The sequence below is a fragment of the Leptodactylus fuscus genome, chromosome 1 (assembly GCF_031893055.1).
Source record: "Leptodactylus fuscus isolate aLepFus1 chromosome 1, aLepFus1.hap2, whole genome shotgun sequence".
NCBI lineage: Eukaryota > Metazoa > Chordata > Amphibia > Anura > Leptodactylidae > Leptodactylus > Leptodactylus fuscus.
The window spans coordinates 66,937,510-66,951,435 of NC_134265.1; the positions used below are offsets into that span (position 1 = coordinate 66,937,510).

General features: G+C 41.7%; 1 protein-coding gene across 1 annotated transcript in view; it reads left to right on the forward strand.

Moving 5' to 3' along the window:
• Positions 1 to 5,000: 5,000 nt before the first annotated feature.
• The window catches only part of CAST (calpastatin), a 113,047-nt gene continuing 104,121 nt past the window's right edge, over positions 5,001 to 13,926 (forward strand). The window contains exon 1 of the mRNA XM_075271755.1: positions 5,001 to 5,084. The gene's annotated coding sequence lies outside the window, so the exon portion shown is untranslated. The remainder of the gene's footprint in view (positions 5,085 to 13,926) is intronic.

Below are 13,926 nucleotides of genomic sequence, written 5' to 3' on the forward strand. Positions count from 1 at the left end.
ATAAGTGTTACACAGATCAGGACAAGACAACATAACATGGAAGAGGAGTTAGCAAGCCAATATTAAACCAGAGAGACAAAACAGTACCAAATCACAATCCAAAAGAGAAGTCAAAAGCCAAAAAGCAGAGGTCAGTAAATACAATACAAAAGCAAGGACAACTGCTTAGCAAGGTCAAAGAAACAAAAGCCAGAAACCATGTGTGGGCTAATGACAGTTTAAGGAAGTCCAGAACCCGCCCCAGGCTTGATTGGCAGATCAGCTGTCAATCATAAACACACAAAATTTCACCCTAACAGTGCCAACACAGAATGACAAGAGTCCGGGAGCAGGTAATCATGAGTAGACACGCCTCCTGCGCCATTCAAAGCAGCCAGAGGACGGTGCGGGAGTACAAACGGGTGAGGACGTAACAAAGCCCTCACACAGATGTCAACAGGATGTCAACAGGAAAATAAAAAGTTATGAATTTTAGAAGGTAGAGAAGAAAATATGAAAAAAGTCACCGAGAATTAACGTATAAACTATCCTGCATCCTTAAGCGGTAAAAAAGGAAGAAACAGGTTAGAATATTCTTTCATTAACATGTCATTGCACGTTGACATATTGCATTAACAGGTTCAAACTAGGTTATTATGATGCATCTGTATCACTGTCAGGGGTGAGCTATATTAGGGCATAGGAATCACAGGATACACCTTAGAGGACGGTGCAGGAATACAAGCGGGTGAGGACAAACGGTAACAAAACCTTCACACAGATATGTTGACTGGAAAATAAAAAGTTATGAATTTTGGAAGGTGGGGAAGAAAAATATGAAAAAAGTCAGAGAATTAACGTATAAACTGTCCTGCATCCATAAGGGGTTAAAAAAGGAAGAAACAGGTTAGGATATTCTTTCTTTTAACATGCCATAGCACGTTAACATATTGCACAGGTTCAAACTAGGTTATTACGATGCATCTGTATCACTGTCAGGGATGAGCTATATTAATGTATAGGAATCACAACATACACCTTAAGTGCTTTTAGCAATCAGTGATTTGTGTGTTATTCTCCGTAACTGCAAGATATAGCGTTCAAGGTTTCACATCACAATGCCATATCATAGGGTGAGTAACAGCACGACATTAGAAATGCAGATCAGTATACAACGTTTCGGTCAGACCTTGACCTTCATCTAGCTTGATCTATGTAACTATGTATCTATGTAACACATAGAAAATAATATAAATGAAACATGTACAGTATATGTCAAGGATAATATTGCATATGAGCAAGATACCCAAGTCAAATGATATTAATGTAGTAATGTGTATTATGGATACACCTGTAGTTTTCCATTAGAAGTGATGTTAGTACAATTAGTGATAAATGTAGGTGACTGGTAGCAGAGTGAGATAACACCTGTAGAGCGGTGACACACGATGTACCTGGATGCTGTTTTAGCCACATTTAATTCCTAGCTGTGCAGTAATAGCAAAACCACAGCCAGCAATTAAAGGGGTTGTCCAAGTAAAGTTGGACAACTCCTTTAACTTTTAAATCAGCAGAAAAAAAAAAAATGTAAAAATTCATATGCAATTGTCCCAAATTCTCCAGTGTCCCCTCAGCGCAGTCCGGACCTTCTGCTGAATGGGTCTCTTCCGGAGTTCTGCTCAAGCAGCTGACTGGCCTCAGCGGAACTCCGGAAGAGACCAGTGATGTCACAGGTAGTGAGGCCATCACCGGCTTCTTACTGCCATGTGTTACATGTGTACTACACAACAATCACTTCTTTACAATTAATAGAACTCTTCATCCAGCAAGCATGAAGCTTAAAGATGACCTTTCATGTCCTCGGGCACATGCGGTTTTATATACTGCTAGAAAGCTGACAGTGCCCTGAATTCAGCACTCTGTTGGCTTTCCTGTTATGTCCCCCGAGGCAAGAGACATTGGTGCAATTACCAATAGCCCTTTACTGTGACAAGGGCATTCCTGACAGTCTAGCTGGGCTGTGAGGAATGTCCCTCCTGACAGTACAGTCTGTATCGTCAGAGGAAGAGTTCCTTACCACCCATTCTGACCCTGAGCGGTGAGGAATGCCCCCCCAATACTAATCTATGGAAAGGTGGGGGGGGAAGGTTCCTCACCGCTCAGTGTGATGGCTGGGCGGTATGGAACACTCCCTCTGACAGTATAGCACAACGGACAGTACTGTCAGGAGAGGTGCTCCCAGCTAGACAGTCAGGAATGCCCTTCTGACGGTGAAAAGCTATCAGTAATTGTACCAATATCTTTTTCCCCAGAGTACATAACAGGAAAACTGACAGTGCATTGAATTCAGCGGTATATAAAACTGCATGTGTCCAAGGACATGAAAGGCCCTCTTTAATTGACAAACTGTAAGGAGAGATCTACTTTGGCCTAGTCTCCAATACCACAATGTCTACTAGTAAGTGGAAGTGCATTGGCCGCCATTAGCTCTACATGCACAGAGAGTCAGGTGGGCTCCTGAAGCCCCTTAGTGTTAAGCTGGAGAAGTTTTATCTATGATTCATTATGTGGTTGCTACAGAGCAAATGAACTAACTACAGATGGACTAACATCTCAAAATTTGTTGTGGGTTCGGGAATAAAATTTCAGTTGCATATGTTCGGTATGTATCAAACCTTAAAATTGGGCAACCCCTTTAACTTTTAAATAAGCCAGGGGCAGTGAAAGAAAAAGCATACTCACCTGTCCCTGATGCTCCGATGTTCTCCCGGCTCGTCCCAGTCACGTGACTGATGAGGCCAGTCAGTGGCTTCAGTGGAACCCCGGATCATCGAGAACAGGTAAGTATGAATTTTGTTTACATTTTTTTTCAATGCCTCGGCTGATTTAAAAGTTAAAAGGGTTGAGGATTTTTTCCTGGACAACCCCTTAAAATGGCCTTAACGCATAGTCATAGCTCCTAACCATCCTGGATTCAGCAGGACAGTCTTGGATTCTGGGTGCTGTCTTGGTTGACAGGAGGAATTTCTTGGCTTTAGAGCTACATACAATAGTGAAGCAGGGAGCTGTCAATGATGAACAAAAGTTTTTAAAAATGTGATTAAAAAAAAAAAAAAATGGGAGCAGCATGGTGGCTCAGTGGTTAGTGCTGCAGCCTTGCAGTGCTGGAGTCCTGAGTTTGAATCCCACCAGAAACAACATCTGCAAGGAGTTTGTATGTTCTTCCTATGTTTGCATGGATTTCCTCCCATTCTACAAAGACATACTGCCCTATAAGGGGCTCACAATCTATATAATATAAAACCCCCAAAACACATCCTTTCAACATATAGAAAAAAAGACAAATTATATTGCTGTGTCCAGATATGTCAGAACTATTAAAATATAAACATTTATCCTGTACTATAAATGCTGTCATTAAAAAAATGCCCATTCAACATTTTTTGGGCAACTCATAATGGAATTAAAAAGCTGTATGTTCCCTAACAACAGAGTGGTGATGCAAAGCTATTTATATTTTTTTTACCATTTTTTTTTTTATTTTTTAAATTTTTTAAAGTAATTTTTGTTAGGGTATGTTCACACAGGGTTTTTTGGTCAGGATTTTGAGGCAGTATCCGCCTCAAAATCCTGACCAAAAAGACATCCCCTATTGAAACCAATAGGAGCCGGTCAGGTCTTTTTTCCAGGAGCAGTTTGTTCCGACTCATGGGAAAAAGAAGCGAGATGCTCATTCTTTCAGGCGGATTCACCTCCGCCTCAGGTTCCGGTCCAAAAATCCCCGTAACACTGGGTAAATGCTAGCTTATTTTGTAGAGTAAAATTACACTTGTAAATTTTGCTATCCCATTGACTTCAATGATATTTTTTTACACATGTAAAAATACGCCTGTAAAAATACGCCTGTAAAAATACGCCTGTAAAATGTCATTGAAGTCAATGGGAGTCTTATTTTTGCACGTGTATTTTTACACGTGTATTTTGCAAAAATACATGCACGTTTACTCAGTGTGAATGCACTCTAAGGGTGCATTCACACTGAGTAAACGCTAGCTTATTTTGTAGAGTAAAATTACACTTGTAAATTTTGCTATCCCATTGACTTCAATGATATTTTTTTACAAGTGTAAAAATACGCCTGTAAAAAATACGCCTGTAAAAAATACGCCTGTAAAAATACGCCTGTAAAATGTCATTGAAGTCAATGGGATAGCAAAATTTACAAGTGTAATTTACACTTACTCTACAAAATAAGCTAGCGTTTACTCAGTGTGAATGCACCCTAAGGGTGCATTCACACTGAGTAAACGCTAGCTTATTTTGTAGAGTAAAATTACACTTGTAAATTTTGCTATCCCATTGACTTCAATGATATTTTTTTACAAGTGTAAAAATACGCCTGTAAAAAATACGCCTGTAAAAAATATGCCTGTAAAAATACGCCTGTAAAATGTCATTGAAGTCAATGGGATAGCAAAATTTACAAGTGTAATTTTACTCTACAAAATAAGCTAGCGTTTACTCAGTGTGAATGCACCCTAAGAGAGTGAAAAGCTGTTGAAAGAAATATGGTATTTCAACATTTTTTACCAACCGATTCTAATTGTAGATCTTCACCAAGCAAAGTTATTCCCAGATTCTACATTTCTGTCCATGAACGTGTTTTATTCATGACAATACAAACGTACTTTGAGTTTAATGCGCTCTTGAAGATTTTCTTCTAAAGGGACATTGACATTATATCTACTAATACACATTTCTATTGGCAGAGCTGGAATGTGTTAATACAAAGTGAAGTTACCGTAAACTGCATACAGTATGAAAAAGCCATCAGCAGGGAAGGGTAATCCGTGACTACATACAGGGGTAAAGCATTACAGCTATGCACTGTTGAAAACATTTCTGTATATTGCCAAGAAGCAAAGCAAACATCCATATCTCATTGGCTAAAAATAAAACCCTTCCTTTAAGCCGCCTTTCAGGAGGTCTCTGCATAATATATGACTAATGCATCTCTATGTGGATTACTGTACAAAACATTCTAATAGAGCTTCACCGGGACACTACAACCCTGAGACAGTGCTCCTCTACAGTCTGACTGCAAGGTAAGGAAGGAAGCTTTTACTAAAAGCAAAAGAGAATTGAGTAAATACATACACAGAGATAGTTACTGAGTATCTTACAAATGGTAAGCGTAGTAGAACTGAGTTTTGTGATTGAATACACAGCTTGTTGTCTGTGGTATGACAGGGCTGCAGATAGGATACTGTGCCGTCACAATGCAGAAATAGTGAATTGACAAGTTCAGCTCTGCTAAATCTTTAATATGTGGAGGGTGTGTTTCCATGTTCAGGTTTTTTATGCAGTCAATGAAACCAGAAATCAAGAATGGGATAAAAAAAAGAGGAGATACATCATCTCTTCCATCTCTCTTTATGACACACACTTGGTTTTGGCTGAATTAGTTTTTATCCATGGATAAGTTTTTATCCACATCAGTTTCCTGTAGATTACCGATGTGTAATATCAGTTTAGGACTCAAAATACTAAAAGCAGAGCTACCAACCAGGCAGTGATGTAACTAGAAGCTCCAGGGCCCCATTGCAAAATCTGTAATGGGATCTCCACTTACCATGTACTGAGAGACCAACAGGCCCCCGCAGGCAACAGGGCCTAGTTGCATTTGCTACCTCTGCACCCCTATAGCTATACTGGTGCAGCCAGGACAAAAACTTGGATACCAAACCACATGTACCTAGGTTGTGCACCCACAAATAACGCTGGGTTCACACTAGTGTTCAGCAGTCTGTTCTCAAGTTTCCGTCTTCTGCATGCAGAAGACGGAAACCGGTCATGCCGAGTCCGGCCGTGAGCGCTGGTGAGCGTTCTATGCTCTCCGCGGCGAAACTGTTTTCTTTAAACTAGACACAGAGTACTGCATGTCCGACTCTATGTCCATTTTTGCCGCGGAGAGCATAAAACGCATACCAGCGCTCATGGCCGGACACCTTTCAAACCCATTCAAATCAATGGGTTTGAAAGAGTCCTGCAGCTTTCCGTCTCCTGCTCTGTTTTGTGCAGGAAACGGAAACCTGCAAAACGGAGTCCCAGGCGCAGATGTGAACGAGCCCTAAGCAGGGTAGAGAGCAGTCCATGATATAACAAACAGGTTCCTATTTTTAAAAAAATCTATGCAATATTACTTTTTATTTTGCAATGGCTCTCTGGAAGCTGCATAATACTCCAACAGTTGCCAAAGGCCATTCTTTTGACCTGTCAGGTGAATGCATGCTTATTGAAATGTCTACGTATATGTTTTCACCATAAACATAGAGCTAAGATGCACTGAGCTTTATATACAATACAGTATCCTAGAAGACAGCCTGGGCTTTGCCACCTTTTCATTGCATGAGTGACATGTAGTACAGACATTGGGCACTGGGCAGTCTGTGTTGCATTATCATGATAAGTATTTGCTAAGTTATAACAGCAAAACTGTTATTGGGGTAGACATTAAGGTCCCTTTTACATGCCCATATTTGGCCTAAAAGAACTGTACATTTGTCATTTCCTGGCCTGACTTCAGATCCGAACTCAAAGAGGTTGTGAAACTATGAACACTTGTCCGCTGGACAAGGTGATAAGTGTCGCCTTGTCTGTTTGCCAGATCACCCCGCTATTAGGAAAGTGGGAGACAGAAACTCTCCCAAAATCCTCCTTGTGAATGGAGTGCTTGTGTGACTAGCGCATGCAGAGCACTTGCATAACCGTGCTCCATTCACTTCTGTGGGGCTGCTGGGACTGTAATTGCCGGCATCACCTACAGCCTCAAATGGATGGAGCGTCGGATTCCATTCACAAGGAGGCTGTGGGGGACTTTAAATCTCCCATTCTTTTGATTACCGGGGGACCTGGCTTTTGGGTTCCGAGCGATCTGTGGATAAGTGATAACTCTCCATATTGGCACAACCCCTTTAGGGCTAAGGGTCCATTCACATGGAGTAACGTGCCGCGTGACCTGGCACGTATACGGTGTGTGAGACTTTGCACGCCGTAAAAGTTCCCATTGATTAAAAATCACGGCCGCAAAATAACGCGGCGTATACGATCCAGGCTCCCATTGAAATCAATGGGAGCTTTTACGGCGCGCAAAGTCTCACACGCCGTATACGTGCCAGGTCATGCGGCACGTTACTCTGTATGAATGGACCTTAAGGCTGCACATAGCAGGCCGCAGCAAAAAAGCACCATGGAAAACCCACGGCAGCATCGCAAAGCAGTTTTTCCTGTATAGCTTTTTACAGAAAGTCCAGAGGTTTCCTCTGACGGTTTTGGAAATCACAGGATGTCTACTGTATTTTTCCACAAGGTGAGGATGCGATCCCATCCACCTTGCAGTGACTGTAAAACACCGCATTTTTTTAAAATACGGACATGAATTTATCAGTCCAAGTACGGCTATGTGAAATGATTAATAGTATCAATATAATTGTGGTTGAACCTTAAGTTGGAATAGAAATAATCTACACAAAGTCCATGCACTAGTTGACATGACAGCACTGAATGTACATAGCCCACTGACCTGTAGAGTCTAAGGGATTAAAATTGTTTTTCTACATTTACAGTAATCTTATTGACCCAGTTTAAGCTGGTATATGTAAAATTAGAGCAATAATACTGCTACAATACTTTCACCTTTCAGAATCTATAGCCATGACAAGTAAATATTTAGGCAGGGAAGTATTTGTGCCATGAGTCACACACTTATCTGACAATGTAGATATTCTTCACCTGTAACCTGCCTGTCCACACCCTCACCTTTCTATAAAACCGTGTACAGATTCTTTGTATCTTTAGGGTGATGGGCAGAAAAAGTAAAGGATTTAACAAATACCGCTGCAAGTCTAAGAAAAAATATCCTTGTACCGTGTTAGCCAGTGGATATGAAATGAAATAAATTTTTTGAGAGAAGTCCTCAGTAGTTGATACCTTTTTTAATGGCTAACTTAAAAAGTTTTTTGATGACATATCGAGCTTTCGAGACTATAGAGGCCTCTTCATCAGGATGGTATAGCACAATTTCTGAAGTTAGGCATATATATATATATATATATATATATATATATATATATATACAGAGGAGTTGCAAGTCTGTCATACTGCATTGAATAAAGACGACCATGTGCATATTGTGAGACGTCCGAACAAGCCTTACTGATTTAGGATAAGGCCGCACGTAGTGAAACTAAGTTAAAAAATTCATTTGCCTCTGTGTTTTTAATTCCCCTTTTAAATCTATAGGGAAACTCAATTCCACAGCAAAATGTGGATAGGATGAAACTTCATTCACTTTATTGGTACTTTCAGGCTAAGCCCTCGTTCACATCAGCATTTGGATTCCGTCCGTGGGGGGTTCAACTTGGACACCCCCCCCCCGAACGGAATACCAAACACAAGTGCAAGCACTGTACTGTAAAAGCACATGGACCCGATAGACTATAATGGGGTCCATGTGCTTGCCGTGAGAGCTTCGCAGGGATCTTGCAGACAGGAAAGTACTACACCATCTACTTTCCTGTCCGCATGATTCATGGGGGCAGCGTGTGGCAAGCACACAGAACCCATTATAGTCTATGGGGTCTGTGTACTTTTACAGCACAGTGCTTGCAATTGTGTTTGTATTCCGTTCAGGGGGTCCATCCCTAGGACGGAATCCAACCGCTGATGTGAACAAGGGGTAAGGCCCTACATAGCAGGCCGCAGCCAAAAGCCGCTGCAGAAACGACTGTGGTAGAATCACATCGCAATTTTCATAGAACAAGTTTTCCTCTGCAGGCTATCTGCTTCTGTTATACCTATACATAAACCACCGGCGTTTCTGCAACGATTTTTGAAATCGCAGCATGTCCGCTGTAGATATTTTTCTGTAATGTGTGGATGGGATTTAGCTAGAATCCCATCCATTTTATAGGAACTGTAAAACAGTGCGTTTTTTTGCTGCTGCAGCAAAATCGCAGCGTTTACAGTACGTGGGGCCAGTGGCGTAACTACCGCCATAGCAGCAGAGGCAGCTGCCACAGGGCCTGGGACATTAGGGGCCTGGTGACAGCCGCTACCGCTGCTATCATTATACTCGGGGGTCTTTTCGGACCCCGAGTATAATGATCGGCGGACCGGGAGAGGTATGAAACATAAAAAACACTGTTACTTACCTCTCCACAATCCTGGCCAGGTCTCCTTCCTAGTTGTCTGACGTCTCTGACGTCACATGCACCTGCGTCCTGGGTCATGTGACGTCCGACGTCATTGAAGAAGGACGGCAGAGGAGGCCGACAGCGTAGCAGTCAGGGGACAGATAAGAAACAGTAGTTTTTTATGTTTTTATTCCCCCGGGTCTCTGATTATTATACTCTGTGGTCTGAAAAGACCCCAGAGTATAATAATTGTTTATGGGTGTCCACAGTGGGGATAATACTGTGTGGAGGAGCCACTATGCAGCATAATACTGTGTGCAGGGGCCACTATGGGGTATAGTACTGTGTGCAGAGGCCACTAAGGGGGATAATACTGTGTGCAGGGGCCATTATGGGGGATAATACTGTGTGCAGGGGCCACTATGGGGGATAATACTGTGTGCAGGGGCCACTATGGGGGATAATACTGTGTGCAGGGGCCATTATGGGGGATAATACTGTGTGCAGGGGCCACTATGGGGGATAATACTGTGTGCAGGGGCAACTATGGGGGATAATACTGTGTGCAGGAGCCACTATGGGGGATAATACTGTGTGCAGGGGCCACTATGGGGGATAATACTGTGTGCAGGAGCCACTATTGGGGATAATACTGTGTGCAGGGGCCACTAAGGGACATAATACTGTGTGCAGAGGCCACTATTGGGGATAATACTGTGTGCAGGGGCCACTATGGGACATAATACTGTGTGCAGGAGCCACTATTGGGGATAATACTGTGTGCAGGGGCCACTAAGGGACATAATACTGTGTGCAGGGGCCACTATTGGGGATAATACTGTGTGCAGGGGCCTCTATTGGGGATAATACTGTGTGCAGGGGCCTCTATTGGGGATAATACTGTGTGCAGGGGCCACTAAGGGACATAATACTGTGTGCAGGGGCCACTATGGGGGATAATACTGTGTGAAGGGGCCACTATGGGGCATAATAGAACGCGCAGGAATGAGTAGGAGGGGGTCAGTCGAGGTCTTCGGTGTCAGTCGGGGGGGGGGGGCATGTCAAAAGTTCGCCACAGGGCCCCGCCATTTCTAGTTACGCCACTGCGTGGGGCCCAGCCTAAAGTGTAGCACTTTTTCCGCAGCAAGCAAAAAAGCTGTGTTTCCACAATGTGGCATCTTAGCCTACAACTGGAATCAAACAGTTTTTTTTTTTTTTTTGCAGTTTTTGTGTCAGTGTTCTGAGCCAAACACTCAGTAATGGATTCAAAAAGAAGAAAGGGTATAAATGAATAGCTGCTATCATTCATCTCATATTTATTCATCTATGTGTTTGGCTAGAAAAAAAATACATGTGAGATTCCAGCCTCAGGCTAAGGGAGCGTTCACACTAACAAAAAAAAAGTTGATCTGCTTTTCACAGACAAGCATATGAACCACATTATCCATAAATGAGCAGGGTGGAGTGCTGTCCTCGAAAACCATGCTGGTTTTGGAAATCGCGGTGTGTCCGCACCGCGGTTTTTACCATAAAGTGGGCATGAGATTCGCTTGAATCCCATCCACTTTGCACTTACTGTAAGTACTTACTGTACAAAATCGCTGCGTTTCCGGCCCGTGGGGCCCCGGCCTAAAACCCACTTGTGATGTCACAGCAGTTGCCCAAATAAAACAGAGCAGCTTCTTTACCTAAAACCCACTTTTGATGTCATAGTAACATACCCAACTGATACACGGTTGGAATATCACAACTGCCTACTTCACTAAAACCTCCCTGTAATGTCAGACTAGGGGCCATTAGTAAAATTCATTCTTTCTGATAGCCCAATGTACAGCTACATGTAGATATAATCTGTTTGCAAATTCCTAAAGCTCTGCCTACTTAGATTTTAAATAAGGTGTATATTATTATATAAATTAGATGAATAGGTGAATAGCAAAGATTGAGATGCCGTATGGTGTATTTAGTACATTGTATGTACTGAGCTGCTTGTACAGAGACTTACTTCCCTGTGGGTCCATCCAAGTCTTCGAGTCCACTGTTGTGATGTCACTGCAGTTACATGAAAGAAGCACATTTGTAATTTGTAATGTCAAAGTCGCTTAACTTACTGAAACCCCTGTCCCATCAATCCATGGAATCCAAAAATGGACGGCCTCTGTGCATTAATACTATATGGTCTCTTTGATTTCCAGCTGCTAACTTTATGATAACAGTGTACTAGCCATATTTCCCCTTTTATATTGTTACCTATGTCACTTTTGTGGATTTGGAGAAACCCAGCTTTCAAGTTTTATGCAAATGAGGCAGTTGGTGCACTAGAGGCGGGCCTTCAGCTCCCTGGAGCACTGCTTTTGCCACTCAGACATCTATCATTTTCTGCCTGCGCTGCTCGTGCAGTGAAAGTTTATCCTTCTACATCCTATGATATCATCCATCCAACATAAACACCAAGAGCAGTACTCCATTGAGCAAGAGTCCCGTCTCCAGTGCACCAATTGCCTCATTCGCATAGCACAGTAAAGTTGTTGTTCTCCAAATCTACAGAAGGGCCATACATAACAAAGATACGTTGTTTATCACTGTAATGTGTTCTATAACCTGGCAGTAACAGATGAATATTAGAGATGAGCGAGTAGTACTCGATCAAGTAGGTATTCGATCGAATACTACGGTATTCAAAATACTCGTACTCGATCGAGTACCACTGATGAAGACAGGCAAACACTATACTTGGCTATATCTGTCAATCACATAGATGTTGAATGGATTGATAGCACACTAAATTCAAACAGACACAGATATGGGACCGCCCTTCCTGTGAATGATGGGGTTTATTATGGAACATCTATTAACTATCCTATAGATAGGTGATAAGTATTCATCTTGGCAAAACCTCCTTATTTATTGGAAAGGGAAAAATACTGTCACTAGATAACTTCGGCTTCTCTATTATTAGATTATAACTGCTGTAAATAGCGCCAATACTTTTCTAATGGCATTGGGGAAAGCATTTGTCTTCCCTGCCCGGCCAATGCTAAAGGGTGCCATTTGGGTAAAGGAAGTGATATATATTAGACAAATGCTGCAAAGGTTATTGCTTAAAATGATATCCATCAAAGGTCAGAACTGCAAAAATAAAACCGCTTGTACAGTTAAAGTATGTGCACGCAGTAATAGTTGAGGAAATGACAAGTAAATGCATTGTCTGCTTGGCGTCTACTTTAAGACATCAATGTACTATGTACCAGCTTCTCCATTAGCAAACAATGTATACAATGCCATTTTTTAGTATCCATCATAGTTCATAAAGCGACTGCCATCGGATTCCGTTGCTGTAACTAGTGAGTGACATGTATAACAACCTTTAGTTACAAGGGACTAACAGTATGTAAGCGTCATTATAGTAATAGGGCAGAACTTGGTGAATTCTGTGCCAGAAGTAGTGTGCAACTATCATTCCCTTTAGGCTTTATTCACACATCTATGGTGCAATGTCGATATATTTGTCAGGAAACTGTCCAGAAAGAGTGTCCTGTTGGCATACCTTTGAAAAGGATATATCAGAATCCATCATCTCCTAAACTTTGGGCTTTCATTTCTAAGTTCTTGTTTGAAATTACAGGATCCCATTTTTTTTATCACTCTAGAATTGTGTCTGTTGAAATTGGGAATTGATAATATCCCCATTTATCTTTTAAGACAGTAGTTTGTCGTATTCTTAATGCTTGTCTTACCTTGTTTGCTTTCAAATGGAAATCTACTGACATTCTTATTGTCAACCAAAATATAAATAAATTCTCTAAAAACTGGGAATGCTGGAGATACACAAAATACAATATTTTCCTTTGCATTCTAATTTTATATGCCAGTCTTAATAGAGGCCCCCAGTGGCGCAGAGCCTCTTTATAAGTCAGTCGTAAGCACATGTGTCTGAATGGAGATCTACACCGGTTAGGAACTAGCATAAGTATCCATTATAATTTGCCCTCTCCACTCCTGACACCGCTTCGTCCACAATCACATAATGAGGAGAGCAAGGCTCAGAATTGGGGTTGTGACAAATGTTTGGTGCAAGAAAGGGCTTTACACCAAATGCGCGCCACCATATCATCCCTCTAGGCCAGTTCTTAACCAGGGTTCGATCGAACCCTAGGCCATATGCACGGTTCTTTTTGTGTACCAGTAAAAAAAACATATACAGTCCTATGAAAAAGTTTGGGCACCCCTATTAATCTTAATCATTTTTAGTTCTAAATATTTTGGTGTTTGCAACAGCCATTTCAGTTTGATATATCTAATAACTGATGGACACAGTAATATTTCAGGATTGAAATGAGGTTTATTGTACTAACAGAAAATGCGCAATATGCATTAAACCAAAATTTGACCGGTGCAAAAATATGGGCACCTCAACAGAAAAGTGACATTAATATTTAGTAGATCCTCCTTTTGCAAAGATAACAGCCTCTAGTCGCTTCCTGTAGCTTTTAATCAGTTCCTGGATAAAGGTATTTTGGACAAACAATTCAAGTTCAGTTAAGTTAGATGGTCGCCGAGCATGGACAGCCCGCTTCAAATCATCCCACAGATGTTCAATGATATTCAGGTCTGGGGAAAGATTGTTCAACATAGTTGTTCAGGGGAAGGATACAAAACGTTGTCTCAGAGATTTAACCTGTCAGTTTCCACTGTGAGGAACATAGTAAGGAAATGGAAGACCACAGGGACAGTTCTTGTTAAGCCCAGAAGT